Source organism: Vanessa atalanta, chromosome 13, assembly GCF_905147765.1.
Source record: "Vanessa atalanta chromosome 13, ilVanAtal1.2, whole genome shotgun sequence".
Taxonomy (NCBI): domain Eukaryota; kingdom Metazoa; phylum Arthropoda; class Insecta; order Lepidoptera; family Nymphalidae; genus Vanessa; species Vanessa atalanta.
Window position 1 is genome coordinate 3,350,792 of NC_061883.1, and position 20,736 is coordinate 3,371,527.

The following is a 20,736-nucleotide window of genomic DNA, read 5'->3' on the forward strand; positions in this document are numbered from 1 at the left end:
TTTTTTTTTTATCGTAATAAGTGTGAATCAATTGACTTTTGACATCATTGACCTTTATATTGTAATGAGCCGAGATGGCCCAGTGGTTACAACGCGTGCATCTTAATCGATGATTTCGGGTTCAAACCCAGGCAGGCACCAATGAATTTTCATGTGTTTAATTTATGTTTATAATTCATCTCGTGCTCGGCGGTGAAGGAAAACATCGTGAGGAAAGCTGCATGTGTCTAATTTCAACGAAATTCTGCCACATGTGTATTCCGTCAACCCGCATCGGCGCAGAGTGGTGGAATATGCTCCTAACATTCTCCTCAAAGGGAGAGGAGGCCTTTAACCCAGCAGTGGGAAAATTTACTGGCTGCTAATGCTAATGCTAATTGTAATGTATATTTTTTTATATTGTAATGTAAAAGTGAATCTAATAATAATGCTTTTAGAATATTTCAAACCTTAATTATTTATATTTTCAAAACAGGATTAATCTACTGGGTGCGGAATAATATTAGAGAATTATATCCTCGAATCTAAATCAAAGTCGACATTGTATAAGACTCAAGTATTCTACGACCCTATAGAAATACTTAATTGTGTTCTGATGAAGAGTAAGTGTAACTACAGGTACAAGGGATATAATATCCAAGGTTGGTGGAGCAATGACGATGTAAGAGACTGTTAATATTTTAATCAGTGCCAATGTGTATGGGCTGTTATGACCACTAAACATCAGGTAGTCCTTAATTTGCTAGTTTGCCTTCCCATATTAAATAACAAAAAACAAATATTTTATCATAATATATGGTTTCTGTAGCGTAGATAAGAGCCATCTCAAGCAGTTGTAAGAAACGATCGGGCGAATTATGGTTCAACATGTTCAGGGAATTCTACTAATAAATTGAACTCTTATGGTAGCGGAAAACTGAATCAGCAATAATGCAATTTACGCACTAATATGCTTCAGACAGAACCTTAAAGTCGGTCAAATCTATGGTTTATGCTTTAATTTACTCCAATGATCCCAAAAAATTTGGTAATGTCATACGAATTACGCAGAATTATCAGATTTTCTAATTAAAGCTAAAGTTAAAAATATATGAATAAATAAGGTATATTTTATAGCCAATTCCAAACACAAGAGAAATAAAGACAAATGAACGAATTTGACATTTAATTGACGTGATATTATTGTTCGAGATCTTGAATTAAATTTGAATTCATTATTGAATCGCAAAAAAATTGATGTTTTGATTATCGACGATGCTTTTATCGTAACTTTGGAAGAAAAATTAAAGTAGATATACCTAAGTATTCAAGCGGAATTATGTTATATTACAAATCGATCTGATTGTAGTGCATAATATAACAAAGCTATACGCAAATCGCGTGGAGTACGTAATTCTTAGGTTCATTCCTCTTCTTCGATTAAACCAGCCTATTAAATATTATTTAAGCGTCTAAAGCACAATGGTTTACGTGCCTATTAATAAACTATCAAGCAATTGAACGTGAATTTCTATTATCCACAAACATCTCAATTCCCTTTGCGAATATATGGGAAATTCGACATAAATGACCACATATTTTGATTGTGTAGACCTACGGGACCTATTATTTTGCAGCTCAGTAACTCTGTCTGTCTGTCTCTCTTTTGCTCTTTCACGGCCAAACTACTAAACCGAATTTAATGGAATCATAATTAATTGATCTCTAAGGTATAGGACATAGGTTTCTTTTTATGGCCAACACCTAATGGCCAACCCCTAAAACGCGTGTGCAGCTGCGAGGTACAACTAGTGAAAAAGATGGTTTTCAATTTGTATATATTTAGTTAAGATATACATTGCTCGGTTTCTATATTTAACGAATCATTATTTTACAACAATAACCGATCGCTTTTGAAGTACTGGAACGATTCGTTAAAATTGCTCCTATAAATTTTTACGACACATTCATTTCGAAATTTATAAAACGTGTTCATTGAGACGCTTTAGGATTACGCCTCGTACAGATTTTATAATTTTTTACGAAGCGTAATCCAATAAAACGAACGGTATCTCGAATATTTAAACATGACATTAGTAAATGTAAATTACTAGTATTCTATCATGATATTTGTAGAAGATATTTTATATTTCTACTTGCCGTAATACACGTATGTTATTGTAAGTAAAATGACTAAAGAGCCAAAAATTATACATTCAATTCTATTAACTATGATATTATATGATAATATCATTCATTCATTCTTCAAATTCAATAACAGTTGATTTTCACGAGAGTAAACCAAATTAAATAACAAGCACTTTACAAGGCCGAAACGTTTCGACGGAATTAGATATTTTTACTCATAAATTCTGTTCTAGTAGAGTTGTTGGAGTTATTCGTTTAAATAAGAGCTTCTAGACTTCATTTATTTTTTCACGTTTTATATATGAAATGCCGAAGGATGACAAGTGATCACTTTCGTCAATAGACACTGTTATTCTTAACACCTCTGTATAAACCAGTTCTTACATAATTTCTTTGGTTATTGCATATTAAAGCAGAACATTGTGTCCCCACAACCTGCATGTGCTGCATGAATGAATCTGTCAAATATTATACATATTTCGGACCATCAGAAGGGCCTTTAAAATGCTTTTGGCTGTTATCCTCTATGGTGGGCGCGGTGTGGCGGAATATCAGAACACACCTTGTGATTGTTCAGTACACTGTTATTTCCCAGCACAATAACACAAAATATTTTAAGGTTAAGTAGATTAACTTGGATTGAGAACTTATTGGCTAATAGGTAAGAAAGTGTCTGCCTTGTGCGCTGTGACAAGTTAATATGTTTTTACTAAATAAATAATAATTCGTAATTTCATAACATGCATTTTTATTTTATACATTTTAATGACATAACAATTATTACGTCGCTAAGGAACTACAATAAAGGATAGGACAACCCTTCAGCAGACAGCACGTTTGACACTAGCCTATTCGGGACTACCCGCTTCTAGCAAAAATCACAATAATTATCAGGCCGGATACAAACAATTGATCATAAAGAACACGAGCGCCATTAAAAATGGACAAACTATGATTAATACTTAATATCTCACTGAAATTATCAACGCACTGTCATATAGAAATCGTCGAAATAGGATTGGAGAAGCATGGCAAAATCACATTCTAACCTTCTCCTCAAATGGATGGAGGCTTAGCAGGGAAATTTACAGGTTATTCCTCCATTCCTTATAAGGCAAAAATGTTTACTTAATTGGGAGTTAGCAATAACGTAAAGTAAGTTTTGTAACTTACGAAACAAACATATTTTTACATCTCCAATGTCCTGCGAATTATGTATTCTCTGAAGTCGCATTCCTCGTTCCTGTCATTTCCTCTCATTCCTCATTTACACTGGCTTACTCATTACTTTTACTAGACCATAATAATACAGGGTATTAGTATTTGGGTTTTAATTAGTCTATGAGTGTGTTGTTCAATCTTGCAAAAAATAGCCCTCACATCAGATGGTCCAATCTTCAATATTGAATCCTGGGCGGTATAATAATATATTGTGTCCTATGAGATTATGTTGTGTGTTCCTATGGGAATAATCGGTCCACTTATCTGGCATATTCTTGGCATCTTCTTGGCATTCATTATGTTGTCCGTTTTTATCTACTTGTATTATTGCGCATCGAATACTAGATTCTCATTACTGGGATGGTCATTACAAAACAATTTTCCGCAGTATATTAAGCATATTATAACGTGTATATATGTAGTATTCGGGTTCGCTTCTACTATAATTAAAAAGTAAGGATAATCAGCTTTATACTGTAAGTAATTTGGTTGAACAGGTTGTAACGACAAGGGGCACATGTCAGTCACCTCCTCGTGGTGTACCCTGAGCAACGGGGCCGGCTTGAGCTTGCTCATCGGCCACGGCTAAGACTGGCGGGAGGGATGCCGCGGGGCTGCTCCTGGTATGTTCCTGTTCGGCGTCAGGGCGGACCATGTGAGTGGCCTCGTTAGCTAGGAGGGAGTGGGAGGGCTCGCTACTCGAGCCTCCCAGGTGTTTTACACCGGCGGTCAGCGGCGGAGCCTACCTACTATCTTATCAGCCGCAGAGTGTCAGCTTTGTTTACGCCCAGCCTCCAGTGGCGGACTCGGGGGAGTTCGTCACATTCCCACGTGGAGGATGAGGGGGAAGGCGCGCAGTAAGCGCGCTTTCCATGAATATTCAGCCACCTTGCGGCGGCTGCCACTGGTGGGGTCGCGGTTGCATGCCCTTGGCGATCCCGTGGCCTCACCATTCGGCGGCATGGCGGAAACCCGAGGTTGGTTTTAGTGGGTAGGACAGGGCATTAGCACTACGTGCCCTGGCACGGGGCATTAGTTCCCGGTTGAGTCCCACATACCCGACCCGGTCTCCCGACCGGGTGGCATGCGTATATATGTTTTTTTATAAAGCCTAAATTTTAAGGTTTATTGCCTACTTTTTAGGAAACCTAGAGAAGTTGTGGGCGACGACTAATTGTTTCTATATATAAGATCATATCGCAACATACGGTGTCGGTAAGGCAGTTGTGTTATTTATGTGAAATTACAACGACCGACGTCATCGTTACCGAACGTGTTACAAATTAGGTTTATCAATCACCGCGCATAAGCTATAGAGAATAACCAAGGATACTATAATCATCTTATTACGATGTATTGTAATAGAGTTCAAATGTCGAAGGCTCTACGTGCTCTCTGAGACAAGGAAGTCTAACAACACTAGGAAAAGAAAGGAAGTGTAGCAATGAAACTGGCTACCGAGAATTTATGTAGAAAAAAAACATTAGTCCGACTTATTATGATGACATATACGTTATGTATTTAACTCTGTAGTTTTTTTAGGTATTTAACCGTAAAGCCTGAAATAACAGCACGTAGGATTAGTCATTTTATTATCAGTGTTCCATAACATATGTATATTCAGGTATAGCCTATAGAAACATCTCATCATATGTCTCGTAAACAAGACATTCGTAGATAATGTCGAAATATCGAGCTCCACCAAATAAAAAAAAAACATGGTAAATATCCCGTTTTAAACAGTAATAAAAATAACCATGTTCATTTAAAATCTTATATAACCTATAGAAACCTGTCAACACTACTTTCATCATGATGAAGATAAATCCTGTAACTCCCGTGTAAAGTAAAAAAAGTAAAAGTAAAACTTGTAACTATTTCCCTGGTGGGTTTCAAGATGGATGGTATTTTTATACAATGCTGCTCGAAACCTGAATGCCGGTAGCTGACGGAATATGAGACAGTATTTCTCTCGATATATGTTTCCTCACGTGGTTTCCTTTATCAACGTGTGCGAGATAAATTATAAATACTAAGCCCATGTAAGGTCCGTGGGCGTTTTACAGTTTGGGGGACCATGTGTACCCAATTGTATTTTAAGATTTATTATAATCAAAGTGCTAGTTCTGAGCCACCTACTTATTTTGTATTTCCACTGCGCCTTATTTATTTATTTTGTATTTGTATGATTTCTTTTTTTAAACCTGTATGCGTTGACGTCAAGTTCATAGTAACTAATAGCGCTAACGGAAGCTATATTTAGGTGGATGGTAAGCATAGAACTATATTAAATATCGAATGTAAATAAAATTATTATAATTTATTATTACGATATAAATGTTATTCACGTGGGTTTTTCTTGTCAAATATATTATTTAACAGCGATACTGGTGTTAAGACTACTGTATAGTAACATATACACACACATAGATTTACTCGTGTGTATGTATGCTCGTTAACTGAAATATTGATTTAGAGTGTCAGTTTAAAGAGTTATTTTAGATTTTTTTTTTTAATCCTATTAACAAAATCTTTGTGTTTTTATTTTATATATAATATGTTTAATACTGAATCAGTAACCTACCTACCTACTGAGTTTTTTGTAACTTTATCTCTAGCTACTTAAAGTTTAATTAATATTTTAATATCTCAGTTAAGAAATAATTTTAAGAGTATACTTGAATAGCATATGTTTTTGTTATATATTTGTAAAATATCATATAAAATATTTGGAAAATAATTACCTTAGATCCAATTATATTTTAACCCGCTACGCCTCAACATTGCAATGCGTATATTTTTGCCCCATAGTAATAAATATCTAAACTTCAAAACACGATTACACGAATGTACATTAGCACATTAAAATACTGTAATAGACATGAAGTTATGGCCAATCAGTGTCATAATATTCGTAAATCAATCACATTTATAACGCATTAAACTATTATTATTGATAAATTATTCCCATTTGGATGATGATTTGTGTAACTCTGGTCTTCCACGGTAATAATATTGAATTTTGTTATGTATGTTATGTATACTGACCTTAAAACGGAACTTTATACAATTTTACTTTAAAAAACTTCTACAGGCTCAGTAGTCGTATTATAATATTGTTTCTATATAATAAAACCTTTTCTCTAACAATGACTTTTCCTATCGAATAAAATATTGATTCGAAATTTGAATTAATTAAAATTTATGTTTCATAATTTAAAATAAAATAGAACGTTTTAATTATTACATATTTTTATATTAGTGCCGTTTTTTCTTTTATGTTTACGTTTCTCACGCACACTAATACATGTTAAAATCAACGCTACGACCAACGCGAATATAATTTAGAATCACCTTATATTTATTTAAGTTAAATTGATTATAAAATTTTGTTTCAATGTTATTTAATTTCGTGATGAAAATGATTTGAATATTGTATAATTAGCGATGTATTTACAATGAACCATTATAATTACTTTTGAACTTGATCAGGGTGTTTACTCTGCCTGTTTAAATAATATTGTCTTTAACAAAACAACAATTCTCTCACTGTCTTGACCCACCTTCCGTGTCAATTACTTGTTAGCACTACAAATTACTAATACAATGTGTTACGTGGATTGAAACGCTTTCGTGAGTGATAAATTTATTATGACATATCGTTTGAATTAATGACATAGTTTATTTGATACGAAAATTATCTATAATTGATGAATAGGGTTCCACAGGTCAAATACCATCAAGCAAATATCAAACACTAGAGTTCAAAGTTTCGCCTCAATCGGATGAACGATCCGTCGACGTCTTATAGGCAATATCAGGATTATTTATGATAAGTGGGCGTATATTAAAACGACTTTTATATTTGAACGATCCACAAATTCAGTAAGTTTTTAATTAAACAAATCAATTACAGAGATAAATTCACAATTGTCATTAATATCGATTCGTTAATAAATCATATATACAAACACACATAAATCACTGAATCTATTATAAAAGAATAAAGATAATTTCTTAAATTAACGTGGTGGTGACTGTAGTGGTGCGCGGGAAATCTTTAATGTAACCGTCGATCCAAGATGGCCGCCCCGCTACCATCGATGCGGCGCTTTACTAGAGCGCCGTTAAACTACCATTGACACTCTTTTCCAACTAGCATAAATAAACAAGATGGCGCACCATGCGTCGTCATATAGATATTTCTATGCTATTAATGGAATACTCCAACAGATACTAGACTGACAGTATTGATTGAACTGAGACGACATAATGTTTTCGACTCCCCTAATGTTGATGTCTCGAAATAGAATGGACAAAAAAAAATTAAATGAGATTTTTAGGATGCGAAAGGGCGAGTATCGGTTTAAATTTTTTTACGTCCATTGTTATTTATATATTTATATAGTTAGCCGTGTACTAAAATATGTGTTATATGTTATACTTTCTCTTTTCTTTTTTTATGATATATACCATATGACGATCATGGACGAGCAATTGAGCCACCTGATGTTAAGTGGTCACCAACGCCCAATGCGCCACTAAACTTAGGAACTAAGATGTTATGTCCCTTGTGCCTGTAGTTACACTGGCTCACTCATGCTACAATCTGAAACACAATAATACTGGGTACTGCTGTTTAGCGGTAGAATATCTGATGAGTGTGTAGTACCTATCTAGACGGGCATGCACAAAGGCCCTACCACCAAGTATACAAAGTGATTATAATATATTTTTTTACATTTATAAAGTAACATCACTAATAAAAGAAATAAATCATATCGTTCCTTATTCTGAGATTAGCGTATATAATATTAGCAAGCTATTATTAATTTAAGGAAGACATAAAATAATATTAATTACGTTCGCCGATATTTGAAAAAAATATAAATGAATATGAATTTTAGAAATGTATTACGTAAGAATTTCATCCGTTTTATTAAAAGTTGATGTAACTACAAAAGCTTTCTTTTGATTATATATGTTACAGAATGTCTTACAACATTCACAAATTTTCAGTCATTAAACAATACAAACCGCTATGTCCCTTTTAAGTCTGTAATATCTTCGAAAATATTCATTTAAATTACACGCTGTAAAGGGCCTATTGATCTATATTAAATGTATTTAATTGGATAAAGATTAATGCGGTATTCCTTAAAATCGCTTCGAAAATAAGCCATTATTTATCGTAAAGTAAAGAATAAAAAATTGTTGGTGTGGGCTATCCCTAAGAGATAGACATATACCATGACAGACTTTTTCGAAGACCTTTTTAAGGTGTACAATATTTTGTAGTACATTATTTTGATCTATATTATATAGTAGTAAGACATATATCTATCAAAGCCTTACGTGACGATATGATTGTTTTGTCTCAGATTTATGTTTAAGATTTTTTTAATTCGAGCACTCGGTATATTAATGTTGACGTTGTGTTGTTTTGACGTTTGTAAATTGATCATCTAGACACAGGTACTTTTAGATTTAAACGCATGAATCCAATACAATGTTTAACTTACTTATAACACAAAACCGATCGGTTATATATGTATAATAATGATGTGTTAAAGAACTCAGGAGAGACTACTGGGGCTTCAAGGGCGTTTTATGAAAATCTATAAAAGTTTGATATTACAATGTACGCGAATTTATTCAATGTTTGCTTAAACTTCGCTGTTATTATTCCATTATATTATTGTAATATTTTAGTATTCGTGAATTTGCTGAGTATACATTCGAGTGAACACTATTTCTATACTTTTATTAACAGATGTTGAACACTACACGTATAACATAAACATTAGTGTTTTTATAAAAATAATTCACAGGTCAAGCACATCTAGAATTTTGGATAGATCCAGATTTATAATTAGTAACTCTGAAGTAAGAGGAAGAAATAGCGGTGCTCCGGGTAGCACGGTTTATAATATTCGAACTATAGACGTATAATACGACACAATTTAAATGTAGCATAGACAAATTAAAAAAAAACAATCAATCGTTAATTTGGCGAATGTATTTGGTTATATGACATTACAAGTTATTACGTTTGCATAAAGATCATTTTCGCATAACAAATAAATAAAGATTAATGATTTTGAAGGCAAATAATTCGGATGTGATCGGTTTTACGAGATTTGACGATGCTACATCTACGTTGTGTCGTACTATATATACCTTATGTCACTACGATTAGTTGAAGTGTGAAAGCTGACAGACAAATAAACTTAACTTACATTAACAATATGAATAAATGAAAATGAATAAGCCAATGTGATAATAATCTCTGTGTCAGGTACATAGAGTTCATATTTAAATAGCAACTCTTTGCTGAATTCCCAATATCAGTCCTTGTAGATTTAAGTAAGGCTTAGAGTAAATTTATATGATGGTACTTAGTTTGTTTTTTTTTCATTGAAATTTATATTGTACTTTTATTATTATGTTTAACGTAGGTACACTTGTATTTATTTGTTAATTTAATTTAAATCCTTATTGAATGCGTTGTTTACCTATAATTAGTTTATCATTTCGTTTTAGTAATTTATAAGTTCGAAACTATCACAGATGAATAAACGCTATACGTAGTAGGTAAACTTAAAAAAAAAAAAAAATAACAATCTTGTCACGAAAATTGGCAATAAATTAATCACTAACTGTGTGTAATTCGCATGAGTTTATAGCAATAGCCTTTTTAAACATTGAAATTATTTTACGCCTACTAACATTTGTATTGAAGATAATTGTAATAATTGATAATTAATTGATAATTGTAAAAGTAGAATTGTTCCCAACACGATATGGGCCTGACATGATATCAATGTTTTTTTTTTCATTATTACGACATTACGAACCGGTGGTAACTTTAATGTATTTATAAACGATTCAACGATAACAGCCTACTTGAATATTGCCAACTGTTTAGTAAAAACTCACTGTACAATTCAAAGCTATATCCATCACCGTAAATCATGTTCCCCGTAAAAACAACACGGTGTACTGACGTACAAGCGATCTCGTAAACCCATAAATAATCCATTCAATCAATGCCTCGAATTCGTAAAGCAAAGTAGACGTTACAAGTTTAGCGGGTCAGTCAACGTTAACTGAATCAAGACTCAAACAACTCTAGGCCGATGTTTGTCAATAGCCCGAGGCCCAGAGCACAACGGGCCTCAAGTTCTTCTGTAGTTTCAAAAGAAAAAAATATATCAGCTATATAACTCTTGAAATAAGGGTACCATATATTTTCAATTGAAATAGGGCTCTGGTATAAAAACTTTGTCACACACACACACACATAATAATAAATATACCTCGTATGTCTATATCATGGGTATATCTTTTGTCGGATTTATAAATGTGTGGCATATTTTTTCATTTATAAAGTTATTTATATACCTCTATCTCCCAGTCGATATTATCGGTTACGAGCCTTTACGAAAAGGGATGTTTCACATTTAAATATTAATAAAATATTTCATTAATTTACTCATATAAATAAAATATTTTACACGAATTCCATTTAATAATCGTACGAGTGATGTGCCGTCACGATGAAACTAAAAACAATCCATTCTGATTAACTATTTACTAAGAACAATTATAATATAAAAATTTAAGCCGTAACATTCGGATATGATATGAAAGGCAAATAATAACTAATTGATAAAAGCGATTATTATACAATACTTTTACAAAGTCATTGTGCTAATATTAAGGCAAAAAACGCTTTATATAAATCCAATGAAAAAATGAACTGTAAATAATACAGACAAATTAAACAAAATCATCGCATATTTTTTGTCGTCAGGACTGGTATTTTACCTGAAACCAAATGGGAATACCCTCCGAAACAAAAACAAAATTTTAAATCAGTTATTAAATAACGGAGCTCGGAGGTGACAAACAATAATATATGTACCCAACCGGATCGAGAACCTCCTGTTTATGAAGCTTAACTTGCGTTTATAATTCATCTTGTAACGGTAGTGAAATTAACATTACGAGTAAGCCTTCACGTGACCTCACTCGTATCGAATCAGCATGGAATAAGCTAGTAATCTTTCCAAACGGGGAGGAAACTTCATCAGTGAAATATTACAGGCTTATTATTTTAGAAAATATTATTATATAGAAACACCATAATAACGAATACTTTTCTATTGCAGATCATCAGAAAATACTAAGAAATTACAAATAAATAATTAAAGTAGTTTAATAATTAAAAAAATAATCAAGAAGAAAAAAAATAGCAGCCGTAATAACATTCTAGAACTATTACAATCAACACCATCAAAAGTATATGTATAACCAGCTTAATCGGTCGGATGGAATTAAGTTATGAGATTTGACCTACATAACATACTTTACAGACGATGTTTATTAAGCCGCCTGTAAAAATATGTTGGGCGTACAGAACGATAATATGTTAACGCTGGTTAACGAACGCACGATGAACATTCACCAACCCGTATCAAATCCTTTCCTTTTGTAAATATCAAACCTTAACTCAATTAATTGAAACTGAGAAAATACTTAATAATTACAGCAATACTTATTATTGGTCCCCAGTTCCCAAGGTATTGGCGTATTGGTTATGTAATATATGGTTAAAATTTCATATGGCGCCAATGTCTATGAGCAGCGGTGACCACAATCAGGTTGATTTGTCAGTCAGCCTACTAAAAAGAAAAAAAAAGAAGAAATAAATTGTAAAAGAATCATATAATATATTTACGCAAAACATCCTTAATTTTCAATTATATATATAAATGTTAAATATGTATGTACATATACATGTTTATATAATTTACATTACGCTTCAAAGCTTTTAGCGGGTCTTGACTCATTGGGATATAATAGTAGTTCTGTTCAGTGCTTAATTTAACGTTGATAAAATATTTATCATTGCCTAAAGTGTAGATATTTAATATTCTGCTTTCGTTTTGAACAAGAGCACGGATTTTCTCTTAAATATAATTTATTCTTTCAAGTCTTTCGAATGTACAATTAAGAAGTTTTCTACAACTCATTCGAAATGTATACAGTTTCTGTTCAAAGTTAATCTATACTAATATATAATGCATATATAATAAGATACCGGGAAATGTAACCAATTTACCATTAAGACTAAGTTAATAAATAAGTCTTATTATTCATTAAAAAAAAAACGCCTGTATTTAGGCTCGGGTTCCATCACAGGACACTAATTATTGTAAAAAAACAGCATTGTAAATCTGTTTATTTGAAAGATAAACTATGCGAGTTTCTTGCCGTTTTTTCTCGCTGGAGGCTGCTTTCCGAAACGGTGGTATTTTTTTAATATCGACGATTCAAAAACGCTTCGTTGTGAGGTTTACTTGCATAAAATTGATTTGATTTGTTTGATTTAATATGATGAAATATGTCTGTTGTTCTTTTAACGGCCAATCAACTGAACCGATTTTGATTAAACAGAAGGATATCACATCAGAAGAAGATCTCCAGAGTAGGTACATAGGAAATTAAGTGACCAATCTTAACGTTATAATGTCTAGACCTAGAGGGCGCCCTAAAACCAAATGGACAAATGTGGTCGGAAAATATCTTAGTTCCTGCAATGTTACCGAAATCTATGTCAAATAGAGCGAAGTGAAAGCAAAAGAGTAGGAAGGCAGACCCCACCATCAGATGTAAATAATAAATGCACAGGAGAGAGAGAGACCTGACTACCGACCCCTAAAACGCTAGAAAGCCGTGGGCGAAAACTAGTTTTAATATAAATACAAAATTTTAATGATATTTGCTTTTATGGTCCAATGTAATCTAATATATTATGTTTAACAGATTATATAAATTAAAATAGTTTATTGCTCTGAACGAAAACAATACAACTGATCTCAATTCAAATAAATTTAAGCAATTTTTTAGTATCAATTTTAAACTTTTCGAACTTCTTTTTGTAGAAAGCCATATAAGCAAACTCACCAAATACTATTTTAGCTTATGTATCGACAAATTATATTCATATGAATTAATAAAATTCCTGAGAGAATTACAACTCAGATAACTAACTTATACTTACATTTTCTAGAGCATAAAATACAAAAATCATTCAACTGTTATATTCTATCAATTATGATAAAATTACGATAAAAACAATTGCTTCAAATTTAATTGCAAATCATAACATGTCTACGTGACTTATCTCAAATTATTATCTCTACGTAGTATATAACAAAGTCAATTCCCGCCGTCTGTACGCTTAGATATTTTAAACTACGTAATTGATAAGATACGATTTTCACCTATAAACATTCAAGAGAAAGATTTATATGTATAATACTTGTATATTATGGAAAAAGAAGAGAATCAACTTTCCTAGCCGGCAAAAACTCAGTTTTTTGTTTCTTGGTTTGTTCTCAAACTAAATGTTGCATATGGGCTCTTTTCGTACCGGGTACGAGTACCTAGTCTTCTATATATTATATATGTTTGTATATGTATAGTTAACTAGCCTAGTCTAAGTATTTTAATAGCCTTTTAATTAAGTAGCGTAGCCATTTTATTAAACGTCGTAGTTCACACCAGTGGCCTGAATAATATTCAAGAAATGTATCTTTTGTTCATAGATTACTGTAAAATTTCTTTAGTCATTTATGAAAAAATATATAGGCATACTAAAAATGTGCTGATAGTTTATTTAATAAGTCAGTACCTACATTGAAACAGCTAGAACAAAGAAGACTGGCATAAGATAGAGACCTGTGGAATATTAAGAAGAATTTTACCGGGAAAGGAAGCCCTTACAATTAACAAAATAACTAATATTTTTTATTGATGTAAGTGATAAATAAATAGTCGAAGCCAGCCCTTGTCAGCATGTCTATGAAGGTTAATTGCCAGACATTAAGTCAACTATAAAACAATTATGATATACTAGCTGAACCCGCGGCTCCAGTCGCGTGGAATTTAGCTCGTCACGAAAATTTATTACCACTAACGGTAAGGTTATTTTTTAATTATTTATAAGATTATGGAGAATTATTTACATAAGGTTATATATAAATCGGATTCGTTATATGTAAATTACAATTAAAAATAGTTAGTGGTTAAATCATGATCAGTTAGAAATTGTATGTATTCTTGCCACTATTTCTCACTGTTATATTTTACACTAACTAGCAAGTACTTCTGACTTTCCAAAGTTATGTTCTGCCTTCAACCTAACTGTGATTACAGCCTCGCTTTTTTAATACTGGGAAACAATTTAACTAAATTTAATGATTTTAATTTCTTAACTTTCGCCTTTGTTATATTAGTAAATATTTTGTAACTTTTCAGCAGTTTACATATCCATTTATACATTTCCATTTTCGAAATTGAAGCAATTCCACGCTCTTTATCCTCAATTATACGCCCTTTGATAAATGAATTTAAAAAAAATATCAGTGTCTTGGGGTTTAAGCTGCCTTCGTACCAAATTTCATGAAAATCCGTTCGACGTTACCGACAGACAGATTCATTTTCCCATTTATAATACTAGTATAGGTTTCCATAATAAGTATGTACCACCAAGATTCCCTTTAGATTAAATTTTTAACAAAATATAATCTGGCCGAACAAAACCAAAAGGTCATTAAGTCGATCAAATAAAATAATTTCCTAATGCGTCCTACATATGCCCTCGGCCCTCGAGCGATGTGTGCGAAGTAACACGATGCCGAGCAAACACGTCTACCTACTTCCAAATTTCTCATTTGACTAGCAAATATCTAATTAATGTGAAATCTTCTAAGTGTCTAATATAATTTCATAGTAAAATGTACTGATGAACAATAGCGATACAAAACATTGCCAAGAACCTTTGTTTTAGTATTATTTTTAAAGATAACATCATCCTCCTGCTCTTATCCCAATTTTATTTGGGGTCGGCGCAGCATGTCTTCTTCTTCCATACTTCTCTACGTCATCTCACAAGTACCATTCTTTATAGCTATATCGTCTTTCACACAATCCATCAATCGTTTCTATTGTTGTACCCTACCTCTATATCCATCCACATCCATGCTCAAGTCCTTCGTCACAACATGGTCCTCATTCCTCCGCATAACATGCCCATACCATGACAGCCGGTTTCCACATAGCTTCTCCGTTACCGATGCCACTTTCAAACTTCCTCTAATGTACACAATTATTGTTATTTTTAAAGATAACATCTGCAGTAAATTGGTACGCCTCGTGTAACATTCCATCACATTCACGTGTCACTCAGTAGTTTTGCTTAACTTAAGACATTTGTCATTTACTCATAAAATACAATACTAACATTAATTAATTTTCTCATATGACAAAAGCAATTAAATAATAAAACAGTAATCAGTAATGACTGTACGGTTTAAAAATGTAAAAGTTTTTTTTAATTTACTAGTTGTCGCCCGCGGCTTCGCTTACGATCTGGTAGTAGTAGTAGTGGTTGTTATCCATTGTTGTTATTAAGTATCAGGATCATGTCACGGCATTTTCGTTGAATTTATCGTGAGTTTGAATTTCTGCGGTTAGTCTATTTATCATGACGGGACATTTTGGAGTTTTGACCACACCGGCTGACCAACTGAAAACATGACATACAACCGTACCATGATTCAATAATGACGGAAAAAGTGAAGGATAAAAAATGATTATTGCAGGTTATCCCTAAGAGATAGACATATACCATCGCAGACTTTTTTGAAAACCTTTTTAAGGTGTAAAATACTTTAATACATTATTTTGATCTACCTTCTAGGGTTGAGCCAGCGTTTGCAATGTGCGCAAAAAATTGTCTTTATTTACGACATCGCATTAGAAACCTCTAAAATTATCAGTGTTAACTATAATATGCATGTATTATACATATAAACCTTCCTCTTGAATCAATCTGTCTATTAAAAAAAACCGCATCAAAATCCGTTGTGTAATTTTAAAGATATTCAGACAGCGATAAGCGACTGTGTTTTATACTATGTAATGACGACTATCGTTTAGCAAAAACACAGATTGGTAACCTTTTGCGGCTACACATATACGCCTCCACTCTTCTTAAAAATTGCAACAAAGTGAAATAGTGTATAAATAGAAATGGAATAAAATCATTTAAATGTGTGTTTAACTATGATATTTGCACATGTTTGCATGTGTGCAAGTAAATCTATGTTTGACCGTCGGAAGTTTCTCGATAAATATTTCTTTGTGTTAGCGATAGGTGACTTTGATGTAGAAGTTGTGGTCCGGATCGATTTGAGCACGTTTCTAAAGACTTCTAAATATATATCGAAATAAATAATAAAATAATGTTTATTATCAATAAATATTTAGATTATACACGTTAATTTAATAATAATAATGAAATTGGGGTACTCTTATAATTATTATTATGTAACCAAATATTTGTTATAGCTTACAAAAAAGGGGCTTACGTCTAAAATATATATAAAAATTTAATATATAGTTGATTAATTTTTGTAATTAAATTCAAAATTTATTTCTGAATTAACTACGCGCTTATATACATAAATTGGTTATATCGTTACTTATAATCGCTATGACTGGTTTAAGAGGAGTTTAAAATCGCCATGATTTTTTCTGACAGATTTAACAATGGTCATATTTAAGCCAATTTACTAGTGTCCGACCGAAACTCGTTTTTACGACCGAAACCGAAACCGAAACCGAATTTCGGCAACGGTCTCAGTTTCGACCGAAACCGAAACCGAAACGTTTTTTACAGGAATCATGTTTAGAGGGACAACAGAAAAAACATAATGATAATAATCAGTCTTCTTCAAATTTTTTTCTTAAAATCTAATTGTTTAAAAAATGCGTTAAATAATAACTTAATTACTTATTTAAGTTGTTACCTAATATCTCAATAGTTTTAGGTAGGTACTTAATATTTAAGTAATAAATAATACAATATAAATCACATTTATCCTTAAAACAAATTAACTCATTCTAAACTTAATTCGTCATTTTGTATGACACTTCAACAAATAACTATAGCTAAACTACTAAATTATAAACTAATCGTAACATTTCAAAACGCGTAGACTTGATTCTAATAATTTCAAGCAGGAATCTGTATTTTTTATGTCATATTAATATTCATAGTTAAACAATTTTATAATAGTAAGAAATCTTATAATAGAAAATAATAGGTAAGAAACAATATTTTTATGACATTGGTTGGGCCACCTGATGGTAAGTGGTCACCACCGCCCATAGACAAAGGCGCTGTAAAAAATATTAACCATTGCTTACACCACCTATGCGCTACCAACCCTGGGAACCAAGATGTTATGTCCCTTGTGCCGGTGATTACACTGGCTCACTCACCCTTCTAATCGGAACATAACAATACAGAGTATTTGGCGGTAGAATATCTGATGAGTGGGTGGTACTTACCCAGATGGGCTTGCACAAAGCCCTACCACCAAGTAAATTTAAAACTTTTCTCAATAATCACTCCGTCCATTGGTGAAAACCGTATGAAATGTTTATACAGACACACGGAACTTCGTGTTACTATATATCGTGATATAAATTGGTCCTATTAACTATCATTTAAAATACTGTCAAAATCCTGGATGGAATCTATATTAATAATTTCGTGCAGGTCTGCGATAGACCCGATCGAAGCCTATCAATTATAAATCGTTAAAAATAATGATTTTTGCGTGTTATATATATCTGCAAATATCGTATAATGGAGATATTTTGATATTAAATTCATAAAATTCCATGACATAACTTCAACGGGCAGCCATATTTGACGTTTAATGGTGCGTTCAATAAGTGTATTCCAATCATTGGAGAAATTCGTTATCCTAATTAGTCATTTTTCATAATTGCAAACGCATCAAACAAGTGACTAAAATATTGTAAAAAATACCATTTATTTTTAATAATAAAATACGCAAAGTGACTAATGAGATAATGACCATAATTCATTAAAACAGTATTCCCACTATTATCCATGGATCATGACATTTTGGATATTCGGGTGTACAGAGCGTTGCTTAGCTTTCCGTTACACCAGCAGCTGTAGTAAAACCTAAACTTTTTGCTGTCGTTATTGTTATTATTACTTAAGTGTTAAAATATTTCCCACTTTCCATTTTACATATTCTCAGTGATTTTCCTAATAGCTCTGCTATTTTATACACTACAAACAGTTCTTGATTAATACTATTTATTTATAAAACAATACTATTCAACTTAAGCACTAATATCTATTTAATTTTACTTCTAAAGTACAACTCCTACAATAACTTCGCTGACATTCAAATTCAATTTTATGAATCCGTAATGTATACCACATATTATTTAGATCTCGAGTAATTCAAGGTCAAAGGTGTTTATCTATCGTTGTTTATGCTGCCATTGGAAATGGCTATACGCCGTTCTAAAACTACGATAAAATAAAGCGATTAATAAACGCATCTAAATATATCTGTACAGTAAGTATCCTACCCCCGATAAAAAAACATCACTTTATATAATTTAATGTATAAGCAGTTTAATTGGTGGTAGTGCTTTGAGCAATCATATCTGGTAAGGTACCACCCAAAATATACATTCTATTACATTCTAAGTTAGGTAGCGGTGATCACTTACCATCGGGTCGTCCATTTGCCAAACTACCTACCTATATTATTAAAATATTGTACGAATCCCATTGACAACAAACTACATGAATATCTGATTTAGTTTTTACGATTATGTCTTGTTTTATTTGGCACATTTACAAACGCCTTTGCATAACAAAATATGTTTGTTTTCAAATACAATGTTTTGATAGAATTAAACTAACTGAAATATATTACACGCTTGATATAAACCGTTAATAATATTAACTAGATTTAACCTCGGATATTATTACTAGTAGTATATTATTAGTAGCAGAAGCATTTAATAACTTATCGATATTTCAATTTAGTCATATATCATAATAATTAATTAATAATTAATTAGATATGTTGATGAGTAAAATAATGTCCTGGAAACTCTAGATCGTCTAGGATGGAAATTTCTGTTTTTTTTTTTTATTGAAATTTGTTTGAATTCGTTTGGATAAATTATGAAGCTTGATTAGAATGGTCTATCTATATCGTTCATAATAATATGAATTATATTTTTCTCGTTTTATAAAAAAAAAAAATGCTTAATTTCCTAGAAACAGTGACATTCCATAACACGCATTTCATTGGAAAAATAAATTAAATTAAAAAGACAGTTATGTATGTACGCGTAAAATAACATCATCTCGTACATCAGACAAAAGCCTAAATGACTCAATCGATAAAACTCGTGGATTTTAATCGTAGACTGGGCAAATCCCTGGGAACAATATATGTCCATATAATTCTTTTCGTAAACGGGAAAGTAAAAAAAAATATTGTTAGGAAACCTGTCTAACCGTGACGATTTATATAATTAGCCGTGGCCATTTGAGAAAAAAACGTCCATAATTTCATTGTCAAGCAATATATCATCGACAAAATTGTAGTTTAACTTGTTAATTTCAAAGTAAATTGACGTATACGGCAAAAACTATTTCAGCCATTAAACGAAGACTTTAGCTAATACCAAAATACACTGGGGAAGCACACTAAATTAAAAACAAAATATTCGTTATTTAATTAAGCTCATAAAAGCACTATTGAATTATCACGTTACAGCATCGAATTAAATGTAAAGCTATTTAAGTCGCTCACTCATAATCCAACGTAAAAGCTCAGAGATCAAGCAGGAGCTTTCCAATACACGATAATGTCTAACCTCACCAGGCGCAGTGATACAAAATATTTTAGTCTAGCGCTAATAATTAAGTTTTTTTTTTTAATGTAAACTGTAAAACAAAGTGTTGATCGAACGAAAAGCAGACGAAATCGAAAAAAATCGTACACTCGGCATTGAAATACTATTGAACGTGAAATAAAACTACAGGAATAACTATGATGCATTTATGCCGACTTTTATATAAAGTAATTAATTTCGACCAAAATTTACTACCACTTTTATTGTTAAATGTTTTTTTTTATTATTCCACTGTACGCGGTCGGCGTAAATATTTATACACAGTTTTAGATTTTTTAAAATATCGTAGTTTTTATTTTACATATGTAATGCTTCGTACTAACATTAATCTTAAATCTTATTAATATAATTGATTTGTGGATGATATGGATTTGTAAGATTCTTATTAAAACAATTTTTTTACCGCCAAAATATTTAAATGTATAAGTAAGTAGCAGTATGGTGGTTTTTTTATTGTTATTATTTAATTTACAACATCCACGGGCTCACAGTTGCTTGTGCCTTTTTTACATTTTATTTTTATAAATTTTGGCGTTATTTTATATT

The 20,736-nt window shown here is 32.0% G+C and overlaps 1 protein-coding gene across 1 annotated transcript in view; it reads right to left on the reverse strand.

The window, feature by feature from the left end:
* LOC125068130 (fibroblast growth factor receptor 3-like) overlaps positions 1-20,736 on the reverse strand; it is a 140,488-nt gene that overhangs the window by 107,028 nt on the left and 12,724 nt on the right. The gene's annotated exons all lie outside the window — the stretch shown is intronic.